The sequence below is a fragment of the Mytilus californianus genome, unplaced genomic scaffold (assembly GCF_021869535.1).
Source record: "Mytilus californianus isolate M0D057914Y unplaced genomic scaffold, xbMytCali1.0.p SCAF_5, whole genome shotgun sequence".
NCBI classification, from domain to species: domain Eukaryota; kingdom Metazoa; phylum Mollusca; class Bivalvia; order Mytilida; family Mytilidae; genus Mytilus; species Mytilus californianus.
In genome coordinates this window covers 53,923,226-53,932,534 of record NW_026262701.1, presented here as the reverse complement: position 1 = coordinate 53,932,534, position 9,309 = coordinate 53,923,226, and positions in this window count along the sequence as shown.

Sequence of the window (9,309 nt, the reverse complement as noted above, 5' to 3'; positions counted from 1 at the left end):
GGATGTACTTAGGTCTAGTTTAGGAATTTTTATACGACCGCAAATTTTGCGGTCGTATATTGGTATGACGTCGGCGTCGTCCGAAGACATATTGGTTTTCGCACTCTAACTTTAGTTTAAGTGAATGGATCTCTATGAAATTTTACTATAAGGTTCAATACCACAAAAGGAAGGTTGGGATTGATTTTTGGGGTTAGGGTACCAACAGTTAAGGAATTAGGGACCAAAAAGGGGCCAAAAATAAGCATTTTTGTAACTTCCAGACATAACTTGTGTGTTAGTGTATGGATCTCTCTGACATTATACCACAAGTTTCCATATCACAAAGGGAATGCTGGGATTGATTTTGGGGTTAATTGCCTCAAAATTTTAGGAATAAGGGGCTAAAAATGCGCAAAAAACAAGCATTTTTCTAGTTTCATGATAATAATTTGTGTGTATGGATCTTTCTGAAATTGTACTACAAGGTTATATATCACAAAGGGAAAGCTGGAATTGAGTTTGGGTGTAATTGCCCAAAACGTTTAGGAATTTGGGCCAAAAATAAGCATTCTTCTAGTTTCCAGACAATAACTTGTGTTCAAGTGTATGGATCTCTCTGAAATTGTACTGCAACCTACCATACCACAAAGGGAAGGCTGGGATTGATTTTGGGGGTAATTCACCGTAATTGTCTAAATATTTTAGGAATTAGGGGCAAAAAAGGGACAAAAAACAAGCATTTTTCTAGTTTCAGGACAATAACTTGTGTGTAATTGTATGGATCTTTATGAAATTGTACTACAAGGTTCCATATCACAAAGGGAAAGCTGGGTTTGAGTTTGGGTGTAATTGCCCAAACGTTTAGGAATTTGGGGCCAAAAAGGGGCCAAAAAACAAGCATTTTTCTAGTTTCCAGACAATAACTTGTGTTCAAGTGTATGGATCTCTCTGAAATTGTACTGCAAGGTACCATACCACAAAGGGAAGGTTGGGATTGAGTTTGGGGGTGATGAATCATAAGTGGGTTCAAAAAATTTGGGGGAGTGATTTTTTATCCCTTTTTTTTCTTTAAAATTTGCCATTTTAATTGGTTATTTCTGATTTATATATAAAAGCAAATAATAATGATATGGTTTGAATAGTTAAATTAAATTTTTTTAAGTTCTTAGACCACATTCATTCTGTGTCAGAAACCTATGCTGTGTCAAATATTTAATCACAATCCAAATTTAGTGCTGTATCAAGCTTGAATGTTGTGTCCATACTTGCCCCAACTGTTCAGGGTTCGACCTCTGTGGTCGTATCAAGCTGCGCCCAGCGGAGCATTTTATTGTCAGATGTTTGGATTCTTTGGTTTTTTTTCCTACGATACAGGGTAAAATATTTTGCCCCATAACACCCATTTTTCTTTTCATATAAGACTTCAATAGCTCATAAAAGGTCATTTACCAAAATTTAAGCAGATTCTAGATTTATTTTCTATGATTTGAAACCTAAATAATACCAGTGCAGATATAAGGTAAAAGTCTGAGCCTGCCTTTTCCCGCCATTTTTTAAAAATTAAATATCTATAAAAGGAGCTCCATAACCTATCAATATTTTTAACTTATTTTGTTCCTTAACTAATGCTCTTTTGATTTATAGTATAGATTTTAAATTCTAGATTGTTTTAATTTCACCTAAGTACATCCATAAAGTAGAGAAAGAGAACAATTTCTGTCTTCACTGTCAGTCAATAAGTGTTAAATCAGGTATTTTTCATTTTTGTGACCTATAGTTGCTAAATTCCACCTCATTTGGTCTCAGGTGGATAGTTGTCCTATTGGCAATCATACCACATCTTCTAACTTTTATATTGTGGGTGTCATTTTTAAAAGGTCAGTAAATATTTATATGGGTTCTAAAATGTTGTAAGAAATGGTCTTTGAAACTTCCTTTCCTGATTCTTAAAAATTCCTGTCTTTGTCAGGAAAAGTCTGTAACATATAAATAACCATAACATGTATGAAGGACGCCTCCTGGTGCGGGAGTTTCTCGCTGCATTAAAGACCAATTGGTGGCCTTCAGCTGTTGTCTGCTCTATGGTCGGGTTGTTGTCTCTTTGACACATTCCCCATTTCCATTCTCAATTTTGTTCTATTTATAATTCTTCAGGCAATTTGAATTATGATCATGATAAGGTCGGTCAGACTTCTATTGAAAAGTTAAATTTAATGGACCTTGCTTAGACCATCATATTAATAAACCCACAGGTATATATATTCAAGAATTAGATTTGTTTATTTGGGTTCTGTGATAATTATTATTTTAAATGAAAGCATTATTATTTTCCTATTTCAATCAAAAAATTATATTATGGTGATATATATTTGTACATTTTAAATCAAAACATTATTAATTTTAATACCTATTACAACCAAAAATTATATTTTGGTGATATACAATTGTACGTTCAAATTAAAGCATTATCATTTTCCTATTGCAATTAATAGAATATATATTGGTGATGTATTATTATACATTCGAATCAGAGCATTATAATTGCCTATTGCAATAAATAGAATATATTTTGATTACATATATATATAGTTATACATTCAAATCAAAGCATTATCATTTTCCTATGCAGTAAATAAAATATATTTGTTGAGATATAATTGTACATTTTAAATCAAAATATTATTCATTTACATATTACAATAAAGAATTATATTTTAATGAAATATATGTATACACTTTAAATTGAAACATTGTTTATTTTTCTTGACAATCAAAGAATTATATTTTGGTGATGCCTGTATTATAATTGTATGTTTTAAAGGAGAGAAAAAAATATTTTCCTATGACAATATAAAATATTTTAATTGTAATTTACATGAGAGGGTTTATAGATTTACTTATTGATGTGATTTCATAAGAATAATGTTTTTGTATTTTTTGGTGATAATTATATACAGTAAATCCAGAAATTTATGCTTGCATTTATTATTGCAATTGTAAAACAATGAACAACAATGAGAGATCAATTATTGCTATTTCCGGAAATTGTGCAAACATTTTTATTATTTCATCCTCTTTGAAACTTAAGTTTTGTCATTTAAACAAAATTGGCAGCTGTGAATGGAAATCCTTTGATAAAAAAACTCAATGCCTAGTCAGAAATGAACAAAAAGCATTGATAACAATATGATGCAACAAAAATAGTGATGTTTTTTTAAAGGAAAAGTGAATAAAAAAAAAAATATGGATTACCTTATTGAGTTATCTCCCCTTTATTTTTTTACCTTTTATTGCTGTCTCAGAGTTTAGAATTTGTTATGTTTGTTAATTTATTCTATTTATCATTTTATTATATTTTTATTGTAATTCATTACAATTTTGTATATGTATAGGAGACTTGTCAAACAAAAACAAAAACATATTTAAAGAAAGAAACATGTGCAGCAAGTGTATTGTTGGTAAAATAAAACTGTAATGTGAGTTAATTTTCATTTTTTTATATATATATTTATTTAAAAGATCAAAAGGAAGTTTTATATTTGTACCATATTTCTATTTTTCTAATTACTTTTGTTAATTCTAAAGTGGAGAGATATTATTAATTAATTGTTACAGAACTGTAAATAAAAAAAAAATAAAAATCATTCAGTTCTTTTGGCAAAATGCTCATTTGCCTTGTGTGTTTAACAATTTATATAAAACAATGCCACATCTAAAATACTAGATTAGAAGACCTGATTTCTGTTGTTGTTGCTTTGACTTCAGATTAATTTAGGGTCCTTGATGGCCAAGTGGTCTAAGTAGTTCATCTGCTGTGCTACTAGCCTGTCAACACTGAGGGTGTGAGTTCAAACCCTGCTCGTTTGACTCCAGTCTTAATTGACTACGATTGCCAGTTTTCCTGCCTATGGTCGTGGTTCTCTCTGGGCACTTCGGCTTCCTCCATCAAGCAGCCACAATATAGCCAAGAGTGCTGAAAGGGGTGTTAAACACCAATAATAAATCAATCAATCAGATTTATTTAATCATTTTGACCATGAAATATGAATTGTGTGCACAGTGTGGTTCATTATCCTCCTTAATGATAGTTCCATTTAGGTTACAATAGTTATGATTTTAAAATCAAAGTATTTTCTAGAGGTCTTCCCATTAAAAAGCAAATACATTTAACGTAAACGTTTTTGAAGTAAGCATATTTATAACATGTTTACCTACACATGGACAATATACACACAAACCCTTTACAATATGTTAAAAAAGAGATATGGATATACCTCAATGAGTCATCTGCCTAACATAACAATAAAACAAAAACAACAAGGAGATAGATCAAAGTATGGTCTTCAAAAAGTAGATAAGTGTCCAAACTGTCTATATCCAACATCATTGGTAAGCTTTGCTGTGGAACTGGAGCTCTTGTGGTCAATATGATATTTTTTTTAAATTGGGGCTCTGCAAATTGTTGAAAAATATCATAAGGACCATAAAAGTTAGGATTCCGCAGCTACATTTTTTATGTACGGTAAGTTGTGTTCTGAATTAAAAAAATCAGAGACTATGAAATGGTGCTGTCATCCCCGAATTCTTTATTGGAGTCAAATACTGATACAAAAAAAGAATAACAGGAATCTCCAAAAATATTGGACTATACAACAACCAAAAACACCAGACTCCTTAGAAAAAAATAGACAAACTAACCAAGACAAGCATAATGAACAATGCCTTGCTTAGAAAGCCTGACATGGTACAGGCACCAACGGGGCGGGGTTAAACCAGTTTTTATTTCACAGATATCTCAATTTGCCTATCTAGACCATATGTCTACATCGAATACACACAATATAGAAAAACCTGTATAGTCCAGCTATCAATTGTATGATCATTAACTTGAACAGGAAAATATTCAAGAAAAGATGGCACAGAATTTGGAAAGGAGGGTCAATTTGTGTTAACTAATACAGGAAGCTAGCCAATACAAGCCTAGCTGTTTGTTGAATACTGCCAATAGATTTCATGAAGTACTAAGATATTATATATACAACCATATATGGGTTTTCTGGTTTTTGACAGATACATTAATTTAGTAAGTGTTGGGTTAAAACAATTAATTAAGTTCATAGCCGAGTACCACTACGGAAAATCCTAATCTTTTTTTTTATTTAAACCATTTTGATAACACACGACACAGATAGTACTAAGCAGTAATAACAATTTTAGAAAGAGCATTTATAAATGTAACTAAAAAAATATTGTAGATTGGTTTAATGCTGTTTGCTTTATGTCCAGTGGTAAGTATCTCGTGCATTTCTAGACAACGATTGTTAGACGTGACTTACCACTGGCGGAAAGGACTTTATCTGCATGCTCAAATAAAAATCATGCTTTCTTGCAGTTAATGTTAGGAACCAACCATGCGAGAGCTTAATAGCCAGTGCAGGTTGTAAAACACACACACTATGATTTTATTCAGGTGCTGTACATTTATTTCATGGGAAATTATTACTAGTGTACTCGAGGTTATAATAACATTTATGACATATCACTAAATATAAGTATAGGACATTCCTGAAATAAATCATAATTTTTTTTTAACTTAAGCTATGTATAGTCTGAGCTTACTAGCATGTATTATATTATACCAGTAGAAGTCTCAGGTTTAGTCTTTCCATTTGGTTATGTCTGGGACCAACGGTTGAATTATTCGGAGGCAGATTTAGCCCCACCCTTTTCTCCTTAATGAGCTACATATTATGAGTAATTGATAGACTTTTCACAAAAAACTGAATATAGTGAACGCACTTTTACCAAATGGATTGCAATTTTGTAGTATGTTGGAATAAATTGGTAAGAGAGTTTTTAAAATGGACCCAGCCTAATTTTTTCAAAGACTTACATGATAAGATATATTTATATGGCTTTTTATCGTCAATAACATGTTTTACCATCACCGAAGAGATTCTAGATTAAAATCGAAACGCATGCTCCAAGATCGAATGTTCTTATCACACCTCCACCGTTTTGTCAAGAGAGAAAAAAAGCCATTAATGATGTCGAATTGGGTTTTACGCATTTTCTTGCTTGCATAGGAGTAAAATATCCCACACTTACCGCATAGCTCCTGCAAAAGTTTTTTTTTTCAAACCACACTATGCAATCGAGCGAAAATAATTTTAAGTTGAACCATTATACAAAAGATTTGAAGAAACGAGAGCTTCATTGGAATGTCTCCGCTCTGTCTTTTTTTTCAAAATCCTTTATTAGAGGGTCAGGTTTGGGGGTCATTCATTTCTGTATTCTTTTAGTTTTTAGGCCATTATTCTCTATTCTTTATATTTATGCACCTCATTATTCTCTATTCTTTATTTTTTGGGTTCATTTTTCTCTATTCTTTATATTTGTTGCCCATTATTCTCTATTCTGTAAACCCCCATCCACACACCCTCAGTAAGCAGCCTTATTGTAATGCAATAAACATGATTCATTTATTTTGGTACTGATTCGCAAAATGTCTTTTGGTAATTAGTGTAAGTGGATTGCTGTCTCAATTGACGTATACCCAACATTTTCTAATACTTACATACATGATCATACATGTATATAGACATACGAATATTTGTGTTATTAAACAGAAGTAAACAACTAATCAAAATTATACAAACAATATAATAATTTATAAGCTCGCTGTGTGTTGACTAGCTTACTTTAAACAGTATTTATTAAGTAAACATTATACTGTGACAATGAAGTAATACGTACAATTTTACATAAAATTCAAAAATGGGATTCGGAAACAAGTGGAAATTTTTTTATAAATCCGTCTCCCGTAGCTTGCTACTTGTATATATTAAAACAGAAAACAAGAGCAGAAAAAGAGAGAAAGAACGAAGAAAAAGAAGAGAAGAAAAGTCGATTTTCTTTTGTAATACGTCTATACCAGTATACTAGACATGCTAGAGAAACAAACCAAATAAAAAGTAAAGTCTGACATAAATTGCTCATGAATTATTTCTTGTGTAGCATCAAATAAAAAAAAATATAATAAAAGATTCCCGTTTAAAGACAAAGAAGAAAGAAAGAAAAATAAAATCATACAAGATGCATCACTTTACAGGGATTATTGTGTGTGCTAGATATACATGATACATTCAAAGCAGATGTTTATGCCTGTACACAGAACACGTGCTTTTTTTTTGGTTCAACTGAAGGTCAAAATACTTAACATGATATACCATTAACCAATCAATGCATAAGGTTTTGGTTCTCGCGCGTGCCTTGATAGTTGACCGCATATTTAATTTTGTGGTAAAAGCTTTTGTTTATTTTGAAAATTGCATACCTTTGCCGTTTATCAATTCCTTGACCAAGGTAAGAAACTCTTTATATATTTCATTTTTTTTAATAGAGGGAAAACATTGTACACATAGTTTACCATTTCTTTTTCGTGGATGACAATACTCAACATTAAATTAGCTAGAGCGTGAATAAATAAATGTCAAGCTGTTATGGTTATAAATTAAAGGGTGACGAAAAACGGTAAATCTAAGAATCAAATCAGTATTAAAGAATAAAACCATATCCCATGTCCATGATCAATGATTATGTCCCAATATATATACACGAGCATCTTCAAACGAGTTGATGAAAGGACAGAATGTGTGAACAGTTAGTGAAAATTTTTATTATTTTTTTATATTTATAAATTATTATCTATATTTTACATATTGTAGTAATCACCACCACTAAACATGCTGTGATAAAATAATAGAATTCTTAATTTTATTGTACAGAGTGACTTCGTTTCATGTTGCCTTTCCTCTAGATGAGAAAAATTTATTTGCAAATTTGTTTGTGTGTATTTTTATTTTTTTGCTTTTTGATTTTGGGTTTTTTTTTTTTTTTTTTCACTCTCAAAAGAACTCACGTTATGGCTACAGGTGCCAAGACACATGAAGAATTTTACTGGTGATACTAAAAAAGCTATACAAAATATGTCATCTGTCAATATTATTAATCAACAATAATATATATCTTCAAATCGGTTTTAACACTAGAGGCGGATTTTTTTTTTTTGGGGGGGTGGGAGGGGACACGGAGCTCCTTTATGGAGCTACATATAGGGTGAATGCATAGGTTTTTCACATGTCCCACTCAAAACAATGACCAATTTAGCCCCCCTCCCCCTTTTCAAAATCCTGGATTCGCATCTTGCACTGAAAAACTACATATATCAATGAGGTTGTTACAGACACGAAATAAAATACATGTATACGTATATTGTGATCTAATCAGCGTTATAAGCTCCTAAGATGCCAGGCCAATTTTAGTGTAGTCCCCGTATAACCTTGTCATTTAATTGGTCCCGAGTCCGTCTTTTATGTAACCCAATCAACAATACTTTCATTCACGACCTGTGATCAAACTGACAAAATTCCTTGGAAATTCTTATCTATATAGGAATGTGTGTTTATCATTTAGAATGGTGTTCTATAATAAAGAGCATGTGTTTATCATTTTCCACGTCCCAATATATCAGATCTGGATGGAAAAACTTCTCCAAACCTCGTTGCTTTAATAAAATAGCAAAATACGCAAGCGATCACAAATTAACTTAACAGGTCTATCCTTAACAAAACTCAATCATATATCTCCCCTCGTCCTCACGTCTGAAATTAATGCTAAATTATGTCCTTAAATTCTTCTATTAAAATAACATTATTTTAATCTTCCCTTCCTAATCCTCCTCATTATATTCTTGTATTTTTTAATTATTCAAACCAAGATGTCGTTAAATGAAATTTGATACCCTGCATTTATCATGCTTTTCAATAATATATGGTCAAACCGCTGAAAGACCCCCTCCTAAATTATTGAAAACTATCATTCTGTATTGACAATAATTATCTTGTTGTAAATAAGATACACTCATTCGGTCTAACGCCCTCAGGGTGTATCTAATACTTACATATAAGTGTTATAATTTATCAGCAAAGAGTTTATGTTAGAAAAAGACAAGATAGTACAGCGATTCATATTGCCATACAAAAGCAGTGGTAAGGTATCAATTTGATGACAGAAAAATAGCAGTAGTAAAGATTTCATACCTAATCCATCTTCTGAAAGTGGTCGCTGCATCTGGAAAATTTGAGATAATGACACTATTCTTGTTTTATCAAGACTAATTGCTCTTTTAACAAGAGAAAAGATAAAACAATTATTTATTACATCAGATGTAGTCGTCTTATATCTTCGGGTCTTACGCCCCTCAGATATGAGAAGCCTACATCTAATACTTGTTTCAACAAAGGGGATGTTTAATATTCGGATGAG